The sequence below is a fragment of the Notamacropus eugenii genome, chromosome X (assembly GCF_028372415.1).
Source record: "Notamacropus eugenii isolate mMacEug1 chromosome X, mMacEug1.pri_v2, whole genome shotgun sequence".
NCBI classification, from domain to species: domain Eukaryota; kingdom Metazoa; phylum Chordata; class Mammalia; order Diprotodontia; family Macropodidae; genus Notamacropus; species Notamacropus eugenii.
In genome coordinates this window covers 29,564,987-29,577,842 of record NC_092879.1, presented here as the reverse complement: position 1 = coordinate 29,577,842, position 12,856 = coordinate 29,564,987, and positions in this window count along the sequence as shown.

The window sequence follows — 12,856 nt, the reverse complement described above, 5'->3', positions numbered from 1 at the left end:
AGTAAGTGAGAATTCACTGGAAGTGTTTTCAGAAAAGTTCAAAATCTGAAAAGGAGTTTAGACTTTTTTTAAAGCAATCACCCCAGTGGTTCTCACACTTCTTTCCCTCAGGTCGGCAGAGCAAAACCTCACAAACCCTCTCCCACTTACTATTCAGAAATGAATATCCAAACTTGCCTAAGTTGATGGGAAGAAAGGTACAGTTTCTAAAGAGATGCCACCATGCTTTTCCTCATTGTGAAAGGCAGTGTTGCTTGGTGGGTGGTGTTTAGGAATTGGCATCAGAAAGACCTAAGTTCATATCCCACCTCTTATACTTATTAGCTATTCAATTTTGAGCAAATAACTGAATCCTTTTGAGTCAGTTTCCTCATTTGTAAAATATGGTTTGTAATACCTACCTTTGGAGGCTACAGTGAGATAAGGCATGGAAAATACTTTGCATAGTCATTGGTTATAAATGTATGTGAAAACAAAAGCACAATTTGCCATCATACAAATAGTATTACAGGTCTGGGTTATGTGATCAACAAGATAAAGGACTAGACATTTTCTCTGATCCTCATGACCTCCCAGATCTCTCCAAAATGGGAATTGTTCACAAGAGATAAGCATTCAAGCTGTTTCCACAGACTAGGACAACAATAACTGTAACGAAGCAACAATTTAATGAACGAACACAGCAAATCTCTAACTTGCTTACTCAGCATTCCCTAGCCCATAATGTATAGCTGTGTGGCATTCCATTAAATTCTATAGAGCCAAGCATCTGCCTAGGGCCAGGTCTTTCCCCTACCAGAAGTCACTGAGAGCAGAGATTGAGCATGGTGGAATGTGAATTGTCCAGCGTGGGAAGAAGATGGGACATTTTTAAGACCTTGACCCCAAGGAAACTGCTTTCATGGAGGAAGGAGTCAGAAAGTGAGTGATAGAGGAATATAAGGGGGGGAAAGCTGCAATTATCAAAGATCTCAAGAGGAAGAAAACCCAATTAATGATCTTGAACATAAGCAAATATACCAACAGGGAAGATATTAATAGCAGAAGGGAATATGGTTTCCAGATCAGCTAAAAAAGCCCAGATATCTATGAATAAATATTGCAAGACAAAAGAAAAGGAATCAACATCTAATGAGGCAGAGGAACCTATGGACTCCCAAGAGAGTGTGAAACTGTAGCAGGATATTCCCAAGTGGTTTAAAAAGCAGAAATAATTGGTAGAATAGAAAACCTTGAATCCACAGTGGAAAGGCTCACCAAAGAAACAAAAGAAAAGATAACTGATTGGGAATGTAAATACCCAGAAGTAAATAACAGTCTGGAAAGAAGAGCAGCACAGGTAAAAATGAAAAGAAAACCATCTTTACACAAGTAAAACATATCGATCTTGAAAGGGGGTTGCATAGCAACAAGTTAAGGATTATAGGTCTTCCAGAAGAACATGACAAGTAGAAAAAGCTCAACACCACGATAAAAGAAATAATGCAAGAAATCTATCCCAAACTTCTGAACATAGAAAAAAGTGCCAATTGAAGAATCTGTCATCTAAAAACAAACTAATAAGCCCCTATGCTGCAAACTCTCAGACACATAGTGGTTAAATTTAACAGTTCCAATGACAAAACAACAAATTCTGCAAGTGACCAGGAGAAAGGCCTTCAAATCTAAAGGAAAAGAAATTAGAATAACAGAAAAATAGTTTACACCCACCAGAAACTTCAGGAATGAATGGAATCATATATTCCAAGGAGGCAAAGAAGCTTAAGATGTGGTCCAAGGTGACATACCCTGCAAAACTGAGCCAGACCACTAATGAAAAGTATATGGATGTACAGAAGTCTAATAAAAGTGATGGTGGAAAAATTGACCTGAAATGTCACGGACTAAACCTTACAACACCCCACCGATAGGGGAATCAATATTTTTTTGTGGGACTAAATTACAGAAGGGGAGTTCCTGATGGGGGTACATAAAAGGAATGATGAGAGGAAGAAGATAGAGGGGAATATGTGATGGACTCTAATCAAGTCAAAGGCGGACATTGAAGGCAAATGAACTCCTGTAGGCTCTCAGAAAAAAGAGAGGCTACAGAATAGGTGAGGAGGCAAAGAGAGAGATTGAGACAGGGAGAAAGAAAAGGAGAAATCTTATTTCAACAGTTGGAGAGGATGCCACTGATGAATGCTTCCATGGCAGAAGAGAGAATCTATAAAGGGATATGGGGGACCTTAAAATGGGTAGAATCTGCTTGGATTTGGTATTTAGGGAGAACACTCATCTTACCTCATCAGAAGGGAAATTCAGAGTTCCTGGTTACAACTGACACCAGAAGAACAAGAGGACAAGGAATTAGAGAGGAGATTTCATGGTACATGGCAGGGGATGGTCAATGAATAATACAAATTTAATATAAATAATATAATGTTGATAGTGAACTGCACAATCAGGAACACAGGAAAATTCCTACCATGAGATAATACTTCTGTCCTTTCTATGACCTGCAGGAATGGGTATTTCTAATAAAAGTGAGATATGACAAAAAAGGAGGGGCAAGGGAAAAAATCTACAAGACAACAACATAAAAACCATTTGGGAGAAGGAACCCCAAATAGGTACACTGGAAGACTTAATTCCATGAGGGATACAGACTAAAGAAGGACTAAATAAGTATGAGGGCCATGAATCAAAGAATAAATCTAGAATAGACAGAGAGGGGAAAAAAAGTAATGGGAAAGAAATCATTTTTTGAAAAAAAGCACAGAAAATTAAATTTAAAAAATTAATGAACAAAACAAATTGAAGGGGGGAGAGGAAAAGGGGGGAGGATGTACTTGACTACTTAACTGAGAGAAAAAAAGAGGAAGAATTAAACAGTATTATAAAAAACTAGCCCATAGCACCCACTTAGAAAACTCCAACAAAGTATTCAAAAAGTATTTTTAGCCTGGGATGACTGTGGTGGTAGGACTAAAACACTGTAGGGACGATTCTTTGTAAATCAGGCATTTAGAAAAAAAAAAAGAGAGAGAGAGAGAATTGGCCTCTTCCTCATGCCCCTGTGGCTGCATCTGCTCACTCTGGGAGGGCCAGAGGAAACAGGTTTTCCGGGGCATGGGAGGGAAGTGTTTATGCAAGTTACTCGGGCTGATGTCATTACACATTGAGTCTAAGCCTTCCGGGCTGCTGCCAGTGCTGAGATCAAGTTTTACTGAAAGGGTAGAGACTAACAGTGGCTACAAAGACCAACAAGTAGCCTAGGTCCGTGGCCACTGGAAGCTAAACCAACAGTCCTCATCTTTGTTCATAGCTATGTTCCAATCTGCCTTAGATTCACTGGCTTCTCCAGCCTGATGAATAGCTGCATACGGCTCAGCCCAGCTGTCTTAGTGTTTGTTCATATGGTTCCCAGCCTTCATTTCCACTCAAGATGGCCAGATTGGGAAATCTACTATTGGATGAGTATGAAATGAGACCAGTAGAGGCCAATGACAACAAACTCATTGCCTCTACTTCTATATGTAACCAGAGGTCGCATGGATTATTTGCAGAGCTTTCCCGTCTGTTTATAGCTCAGAGCTTGGATGCTTTGGAGTGATGAAGCCTCTGAATGGTTCTAGTCAGTCATATGTGACTCAGTGATTGGACACTTTGGAGATGATAAAGCAACCCTCTTACTGACCCTTGAGCAAGAAGAGCCAGTGACCAGGGGGACCTTTCTAAAGGTAGTAATTCTGCCCTTGGATCTCTCTTCCTTCAACCCTTCAGGTAGCATCATGCAACTCTGCTACTCTGGGACTTCTAGGAAGAGATGAGGAAGGGCAGCTCACATTTTTCCTTACCCTGGTCACCATGTGGTCATGGGCACATGGCAAGTAAAGCACATGGCTTGGCTAGGCAAGTCTGAGACTAGGTCTCAGAGCCCCAGTTGCTTCTTCTGGTTTGTGTTCCTTTACTGAGTATAGGTGACTAAACATTGACCTTGAAATGTACTTGAGACAACTTAATAAGTTTGAAAGGTCTGGATCTGGGTCCCTTGGGCAGACGTGAGTGGTGCAAGGGGAGTTTCTTGATGAAAATAACCACTGTCAAGAGGAGGAGCCCAAGACATGTCCAGCCAAAAGACATAGAGGTGACAGTAAAGAGCAAAGGTGGAATGAATGTATCACTGCCCGTTGAGTAGTCCCTCAAACTGCTCTATGTTCTGAGAAGGTTCAAATCTCAACCTTCTGGGAGAGAAAACAATAGTTATAAATTAATTTACAAAATCTTGCTTAAGTGTTCTTTTGTGTGTTTTTAGCATTTCTTTCATGTGTAGGAAATAAATACCTGTCCCATACCTGATTCATATTGTACAGAGTAATTTTCAACTACTTCCTTTGCTGAGAACCTAGGCATGAACTAAACCTTAAGTAATTTTTTCCCTGAGATGCTGGGGTGGGGACTTAATGGACCAAAGACTGGAAGGAAAAGAAGTCTGAACTTCCTAGTGGGCAGGTTCTCCACAAGATGGAATCCAGTCCCGACTATGCACCTATCAGCCCAGTGGAGGAGATGGTGCAGTAGCCAAGTTATCATCCATACTCCCTGGGCCCAGCAGAAGTTTCTAATGTTTCAATATAAAATAATTTTTAAAATGTATTGAGAAAGATAACCTTCAAAACAGCAATGAAAACACAAATGATGAGTGTATGTAGGCTGTAGAATGTTAACCAATGATTTGCATGTAAGAAGCAGCATAACAGACAAAGACATAAGATCATAGGATTAACGGATCATTGGTCTAGAGCTAGTAGGGATCCCAATGACCATGCAATAAAATCCCCTTATTTTATAGCAAAGGAAACTGAGACACAAGGAGATTAAGTCACTTGTCCAAGGTCACACAGAGGATCCTAAATCTAGAGCTGGAAAGACCTCAGAGGTCAATTAGTATAGCCCACTCATTTTACAGAGGAGGAAACTAGGCCCAGGGAGGGGAATTGACTTGTCAAAGATCACACAGGTATATATCAAAAGCGGCATTTGAGCCTAGTAGGCAGCTAGGTGGTACAGTGCACAGAGCCCTGGACCTGGAGTCAGGAGAACTCCTCCTAAATGAGGAGCCACTAGGTAGCGCTGTACTGGATAGAGCACCTGCTTGAAATCAAGAAGATTTCTCTACATGAGTTCTAATCTGGCCTCAGACACTTAGCTGTGTGACCCTGGGCAAGTCACTTAACCCTGTTTGCCTCATTTACTCATCTGTAAAATGAGCTGGAGAAGGAAAGGGCAAACCAGTCCAGTATCTTTGCCAAAGAAAACCCAAAATGGGGTCATGAAGAGTCGGACATGACTGAACAACAACAACTTCCTACCGGTGTGACTATGGGAAAGTCATTTAAGTTATCTCAGCTTCAGTTTTCTCATCTACATAATGAGGATGATGACAGCACCTACCTCCCAGGGTTGTTTAAGGATCAAATGAGATAATATTTATAAAGTACTTTCTAAACTTTAAAGCGCTATATTAGTAAGTGCTAGCTAGCTCTTACCATGTGTATGACTGGGAAGGGGAGGGGGACACAGTCATGGATCAAGAATGATGGAAAATAGCTGCATGGCCCAAGTAGTATGGTATGCCCCAAAGAATAAACAGAACAAAAAAGAGGAAGTTTTCCAGTGCATTAGGCAGACCCTCCATGGGGGATTTATAGGAAAATATGGGCAAGAATTATCCAAGAAGAAAGGGGATGATCTATATCAGAGGATGTAGATAAAATCACAAAGGGAAAGATTACACGTGCTTACACATGTATATGTGTATGTATAGATATGTGTGCATGTTTAAAGATATTGACATCTTCAAATGAATATCTTTATGAATATGTTTAAAAAGAAAACTTAGACAAATTTTAACTTTGATAAGAAACCACAAATCCTGCCCTCCCCCCTTCCTTCTCCAACTCCCCCTGCCCCCCTCCAGCGGAGCCAGGTCGTCTGCAATGGATGAGCATCCAGGCGCTCTTCAGTCTCATTGTTTTTATACCAGTCCAGATGCATTGGCTCTCCCAGGGGTAGCAGCACAGGATGAGGCTCAGATCAAAACATTCCAAGTCAAAGCTGTCTGGGGCCCACTGGAAGCCTCTGGAAGGGTGATTCAAGTTTGGGGACTTGGTGCCTTCTGGGAGTTTTCCTAGGGGTCAGGCTAGTGCTTTGCAGTTTTTGTCGGCCACAGAAGGCTGACCAAGCTGACCATCCCAAGGGGCCCTGGGATCTACGGCTAGCTGAATGGGAAAGGCAAGAATAAACTCCAGCCTGGCTCACTGGCCTCCAGTTAGAAACAGCTTCCTTCAGTGGAAAGCAGCAGGAGAGATTCACAGTTAATCAAAGCTTAAAAGCATCAGGACTGACCCCCCCCCCATCCCCCCTCATCCTGACTGATCTTAAGTGAGGCTCATCAGGAGTCTAATTTGGATCTCAGGAAATGGGAATAGTTGCCTGTCCCTTTTAAACACCCCTGCATACTCTCCTGGCATTTCTTAAGTCTCGGGCATCCAGAAGTTGTGAATAATCACCTCCTCTACGGCACAGGAGGCCGTTGGAGTATTGCTGTGAACTTCCCCCAGACACTAGCATGTATTCAAATGAGGATGACCTTTCTGTTGTTGGTGTTCAGTGGTTTCAGTTTGTCTGATTCTTCGTGACCCCATTTGGGGTTTTCTTGGCAAAGATCCTGGAGTAGTTTGCCATTTCCTCCTGCAGCTCATTTTACAGATGAGAAAATTGAGGCAAACAGAGTTAAGTGATTTGCCCAAGGTCACACAGCTAGGAAGTGTCTGAGGCTGGATTTGAACTCAGGTCCTCCTGACTATCCACTGTGGGTCCAAAGTGGTGGGTGGTGAGCTGTCCACCCTGCAACCCAGGTTGGTGACCACATTAGGGAGGACATGGAAAAATTGGAGAGGCTTCATAAAAGGGAGAAAAATGATCCAAGAGACAAAAAACCAGTCTTCCAGGAATAGTTAGAGGAATTGGGGTTTTTCAGCTTGGAGATGAAAAGGCTAAGGATCAGATGACTCCAACCTTCAAGGCCCCTGGTTTGTTATTTTTTTTCTCACTTGATCTCAATCACTGATTAAGTGATCTAAATCGGGGGGTTTTTTAACCTGCTCAAAATTATTTTTGAGCCTGTATTACTATACAGTTGATTTCCTTTGTAATTCCATGCATTTTATTTTCTTTTATAATTGGATTCTGAGAAGGGTTCTACAGACTTCACCAGATGACCAATGGGGTCCAAGAAACCAAAAGGTTAAGAAGCACCAGTCTAAATGAATTGTTTCTTACACATCTGCAGAACGAGTCAGGAACTGAGTTTTTTCTCCTTCAGTCCAATTCGTTAATTTTCTTTCTTACTTTGTTGGGAGATGGCTTGTCTGTGCTGCCGCCATTGCTGTTATATCACTGTCAGTTCCCAATGACTCTCTCTATCCACCCCTCCACCAATCCCTCTCATAGACCATCGCTTGTTACAGAAGGGTATAGGTCAAGCAGGACGAATCGACGCATTGGCCATATCTGGAAATGTATCACTCTCTGATAGGACATGAGAAGCATACTTGGCTGGTGGTCCTCTGAAGCCACAACTGGTCATTTTCAGAGTTCTGAAGTCTTTCAATGTTATGCTATTTTATGTTATTTTGGTCATTGTGTGAATAAACCTGTTTCATAATTTCCTGTAAGTTTTCCCAAGTTTCCCTGAATTATACACACAGACACATATATACACATACATCTGTCTATCTATCATCTACATACACACATGTATTCATACACATATATGCATATTCAAATATATGTGCATACACATAAATACAGATATATATATATATATATACAGATACATATATACATACACACACATTCACATGTTTTCCTGTTCTCAGTAGAGAATGATACATATGATACATACACTGGTAACGTGTCAGTTTGTTTTGCTTAACTATTTTTCTTTGTTATAAGGGAGGGGTCAGTGGTGTGTGGGGGAGTATACTGGAGAGTAACAGTGATGTAACAACCTACAAAGCTTCAATCAAAACTTATTTTAAAAAATCATCAAACTTATCTATGTTTCTTAAGATTCCTTATAAGGGATTCATTGAGTTCTCCATTGGAGCAAAGTCTATATTTCCCCATCACAGCTGGAGGTAATGACATGGAAAAAATAAGAGGATTCTGATCATTCATTTTAATATTCAATTTAATATTGTAGGAAGAAACACAATAACAGAGCTACCCTCAGATAATTACCTAAGAAATGACTACAAAATCGGAAATACAGGATGCCAGAGCTGGACAAGCCAGTCCTTTCATCTTATGTTGTTTTGCATTTAAAATTTTATTTTATTTTCAGTTCCTAATTCTCTCCCTCCACCCCCTCTTTCACTCACTAAGAAGGCAAGAAATACAATACTTCTTACACATACGAAGTCATGAAAAACATATATCTACATTTGCTATGTTCTGAAGAAAAAGAAAGAAAAAAGATATGCTTCAATTTGTATTGTAAACCCATCAGTTCCTTACGTAGAAGTGAATAGCATTTTTCATCATGAGACCTTTGAAACTGTGGTAGATCACAGTTAAGATCAGTTAAGCCTTTGATAGTTGATTATCTTTACAATGTTGCTGTTACAGTGTACGATATTTTCTTGGTTCTGCTCATTTCGCTTTGAATCAATTCATATATGTCTTCCCAGGTTTTTCTGAAAGCATCCCCTTCATCTTTTCTTACTACACAATAATAGTCCACCACAATTATATACCATAACTTTGGCCACTCCCCAATTGGTGAGCATCTTCTCGGTTCCCAATTCTTCACCACCACATAAAGAGCTGTTATAAATACTTTTCAATAAATAGGTTCTTTTCCCTTTTCTTTGATCTGTTTAGGATGCAGACCTAGTAGTAGTATTGCTGGGTCAGAGTATGCACAGTTATATAAATAGCTCTTTGGGCATAGTTCCAAATTCCTCTCTAAAATGGTTGAACTAATTCACAATTCCACCAACAATGCCTTACTTTCCCAATTTTGCCACATCCCTTCCAGGATTTGTCATTTTCCTTTGCTGTCACCTTAGCCAATCTAATGACTATGAGTTGGTACCTAGAGTTGTTTTAATGTCCATTTCTCTGAGTATTAGTAATTTGGAGAATTTCTTATATGACTATTGTTAGCTTTGATTTCTTCCTCCGAAAACTGCCTACTCATATTCCTTAATTGTTTATCAATTGGGGAATAGCTTTTATCTTTACAAAGTTGGCTCAGTTCCCTATACAGTGCCTTCATTTTAGAAAGGAAGAAACTGCCAGTCAGAGAAAGCTGTGCACATTTTCATAAGTACAGGTCTGACCATGTCATCATCTTACTTGATAAACTCTGCTCTCTCTCTCTCTCTCTCTCTCTCTCTCTCTCTCTCTCTCTCTCTCTCTCTCTCTCTCTCTCTCTCTCACACACACACTTCTAAGATAAAATCTAAATTCCTCTTTTTGGATTTTCAGTCCCTTTTAGGACCCAGCTCCAACTTACCATTCCAACCTCATTACATATTACTCTCAGGCATATCTAGCCCAGCCAAAAAAAAAAAAAAAGAGTTACTTTGTATCTATGTTGTATTTACTTCTTTGTGTCCCTGTCCGCCTCTCTGGCAGTATTCCTTCAGGGCAGAATTGTTTCCCTTGTGTCTTTGTAGCCAGCACCCCGCACAGGGCTTGGCACACAGTAGGTACTTAATAAATGCTTGCTTAGTTCTTATTTGCTTGATTGATTTTTGTATCCTGTAACTCTGCTAACAAAAGCCTTGGGAATCTGGCCCTCAGCACATGAGTCTGGCCAGAGAGAAGCCAATCCAGACCTCCCTGGGAGGATTGTTACTCTAGCAAGGGCACATTTTCACAGCCATCAGCCTGAAAAGTCTTAACTTCTAACTTGCTCTGATCATTAATTGTTGCTAGCTAGGCTGAAGCTCCCACTTGTCAGAGTGACTAGTTGAACAGTGTTCCTTGTGATGGATCTTGGTGAAACAAGGCGCTGACGTCATCCCAGCATGCTAGGTATACATAGCATGCCCCATTGTGTTTGTCAGTGTTACTGATCCTGGCTTCCTTCTCCTTGGAGGACTCTGCTGGCCCTGGAAAAAGCCAACACGATGCTAGCAAGTCCTTCAGAGGGGCAGAAAATTGGATGTGCTGCCGATCTTAGAGAAGCAAGGTTCTGAATCAATAATTTCTAAATGCTGGGCACAGGCTTATCATCCTTCTGTATAAAGCTGCTGCCAGGAGGATAAATTACCTGAAATAGACTTCCCTTGAAGCACTTGCCATTAACCCAGTGTGTGACCTTGAACAAGTCACTTGCCCATTCTAAGCTCACTTTCTCCTCCTTGGACAAGTTCCTTCCTCTCCCAAGGCCTCAGTTTTCATATTACTAAAATGAGATGGTTTGAGTAGCTGGCCTCTGAGGTTCTTTCCAACTCTAGGTCTAGGATCTTGGAAAAATCCCTTCCCCTCTCTGGGCCTCAGTTTCCTCATCTGTAAAATGAGAGGGTTGGAATAAGTGACCTCTGAGGTCCCTTTCAGTTCTATGTCTATTCTCCTATCACTCGTCTGAGGCATGTAGTCAGAGACCATCTTTACGGTCCTTAAAAGATAGGACTGGTGCCTTCTTGGTCAGAGATGGAGTACACCTGAAAAGGTCTGCTAAAATACAGATCCCATAGTCTTAAATTTACAATAAGTCCTTTGGCTTTGAGCTGAAAAGGAGGTGGGGAGGGAAGAAGACAGTTCTCTAAATAGATCCATTAAGCTGAATACCATGGAAAATAGTTACAATAGCATTTTTTTGTTGCTCAGTCATTAGGGTTTTCTTGGCTACTAGAATACCAGAGTGGTATGCCATTTCCTTCTCCAGGTCATTTTATAGATGGGGAAACCAAGGTAAACAGAGTTAAGTGACTTGCCCAGGGTCACACAACTAGGAAGTGTCTGACGCTGGATTTGAACTCAGGAAGATGAGTCTTCTTGACTACAGGCCCAGTACTCTGTCCACTGCACACATAGTAGACACACTTGGGTTCAAATCTCAGACTGATTTGGAGTGGGGATGGAGAGAGGAAGGGAGAGGGATAAAATATCTAAATGGTTGAAACTCCCCATCACAACTATACCATGCTTCTGAACCAGGCCTATGACCCATTTCCCAAATTCACTTCCTTCTTTTTTCTGATCAAGAGTTTTGTAGTATACTCTAGTGAGGAAAGCATTGTTTCTGGTCCCTTCTCTTCCTCTCCTTCCTCTCTCTCTCCCTCCTCTCTCTGTCTGTCTGTCTGTCTGTCTCAGTCTCTTTCTCTCTCCTTTCCTCTCTCTTCTTCTCTCCCCTCCCTCTCTCTCTCCCTTTCTTTTTCTTTCTCTCCCTCCCTCCTTCCCTCTCTTGCTCCCTTCCTCTCTCCCTCCTTTTCTCTTTCTCTCCTTTTCTCTCTCTTCTTCTCTCCACTCCCTCTGTCTCCCTCCTTCTCTCTCTCTCTCCTTCTCTCTCCCTCCTTCGGTCTCTCCCCCTTCCTCTTTCTTCTTCCCTCCTCCCTCTCTCTCCCTCCCCCCACCATTCTTCCCCCCACAAAGCTAATAATTTCCTGGCTTTCCATCATGACAATTTCATCCTTCAGAAGATGGAGTAAGCAGTGAAAGGAAGTGCTATTCTAATTCTTCTGACCACCTAGGAGGAACTGGTTGCTGGGGTGGAAATGACCTCTCTGGCTCAGAGTTTGTGAAAGAAAAGCAGAGAAAAATCAAGCAGAGTGTGACATGCCCCCTGGATTTGGGGACAGCAGATTGCAAAGGGTTCAGAGAAAGGGGAGGTGAGATCCCAGGGGCTAAAGTGCTGGGGAAAGGCGCCCAGGAGGGATGGATGGGATGGCATGAGAAGGTCCCCAGGATCAGGCCGGAAAGATTCAAAAACAAATGATTCCAAGGAGGAGGAAAAGAGCAAGTAGTCTAAAGAGACCTCTGCAGATGCTCTGACTCATCTAATTAAACTTTTAAATAAGACATGTACTGGAGATAGAAATGAGTAGATAACAGAGGATGAATACAAAAGCACGGTGCAGGCTTGGTAGAAGAGTGTCCATAGCTTTGAATGAGCCAAGGTTTGGGGAAAAAGCTAAAGATAACAGACAGAGGGTTTTCAAGCTCTTGGGGAGTTGGGAGGGGGAGGAGAGAAAGGTTGCATGTGGTAGTGAAAAGCAGGGCAGCCCAGGAACCCAGAAAGCCTGCCTTCAAATCCCATCTCTGACACACACAATGACCACGTGACCCCAGACAAGTCTCCTACCTCTCACTGTTCCCAGGCAACCTTCCAAGGCAGGAGTTTGGTGTCATGGACCCCTTTGGCAGTCTAGGGAAGCCTGGTGACCCATTCTCAGAAGCATGATTTTAAGTGCATAAAAGAAAATGTATACAACTACAGAGACCAATTGTATTGAAATAGTTATTTGAAATGTTTTATAATATATCATTATAATATAATATACTACATAATATATATTACATAGCATATAATATTATATAATATAATGCTATGTTATGTTATATTATATCACTATAATATGAAATGCATTTTTAAAACCCTAAGTTCAAATATTTCAGGTTAAGAATCCTTGCTTCAAGACTATGTTACAGTTACTATGGTGCTCTGCATCACTAAAGAGAATTTCCACACAGGAAGTTCCAGACAATAATAAAATCACAGTTTTGGACTAAAACCAAAAAAACTTGAGCAAAAGAGAAGAACCAAAGAAGGATAGGAAGGCTTCACCTGGGAAGA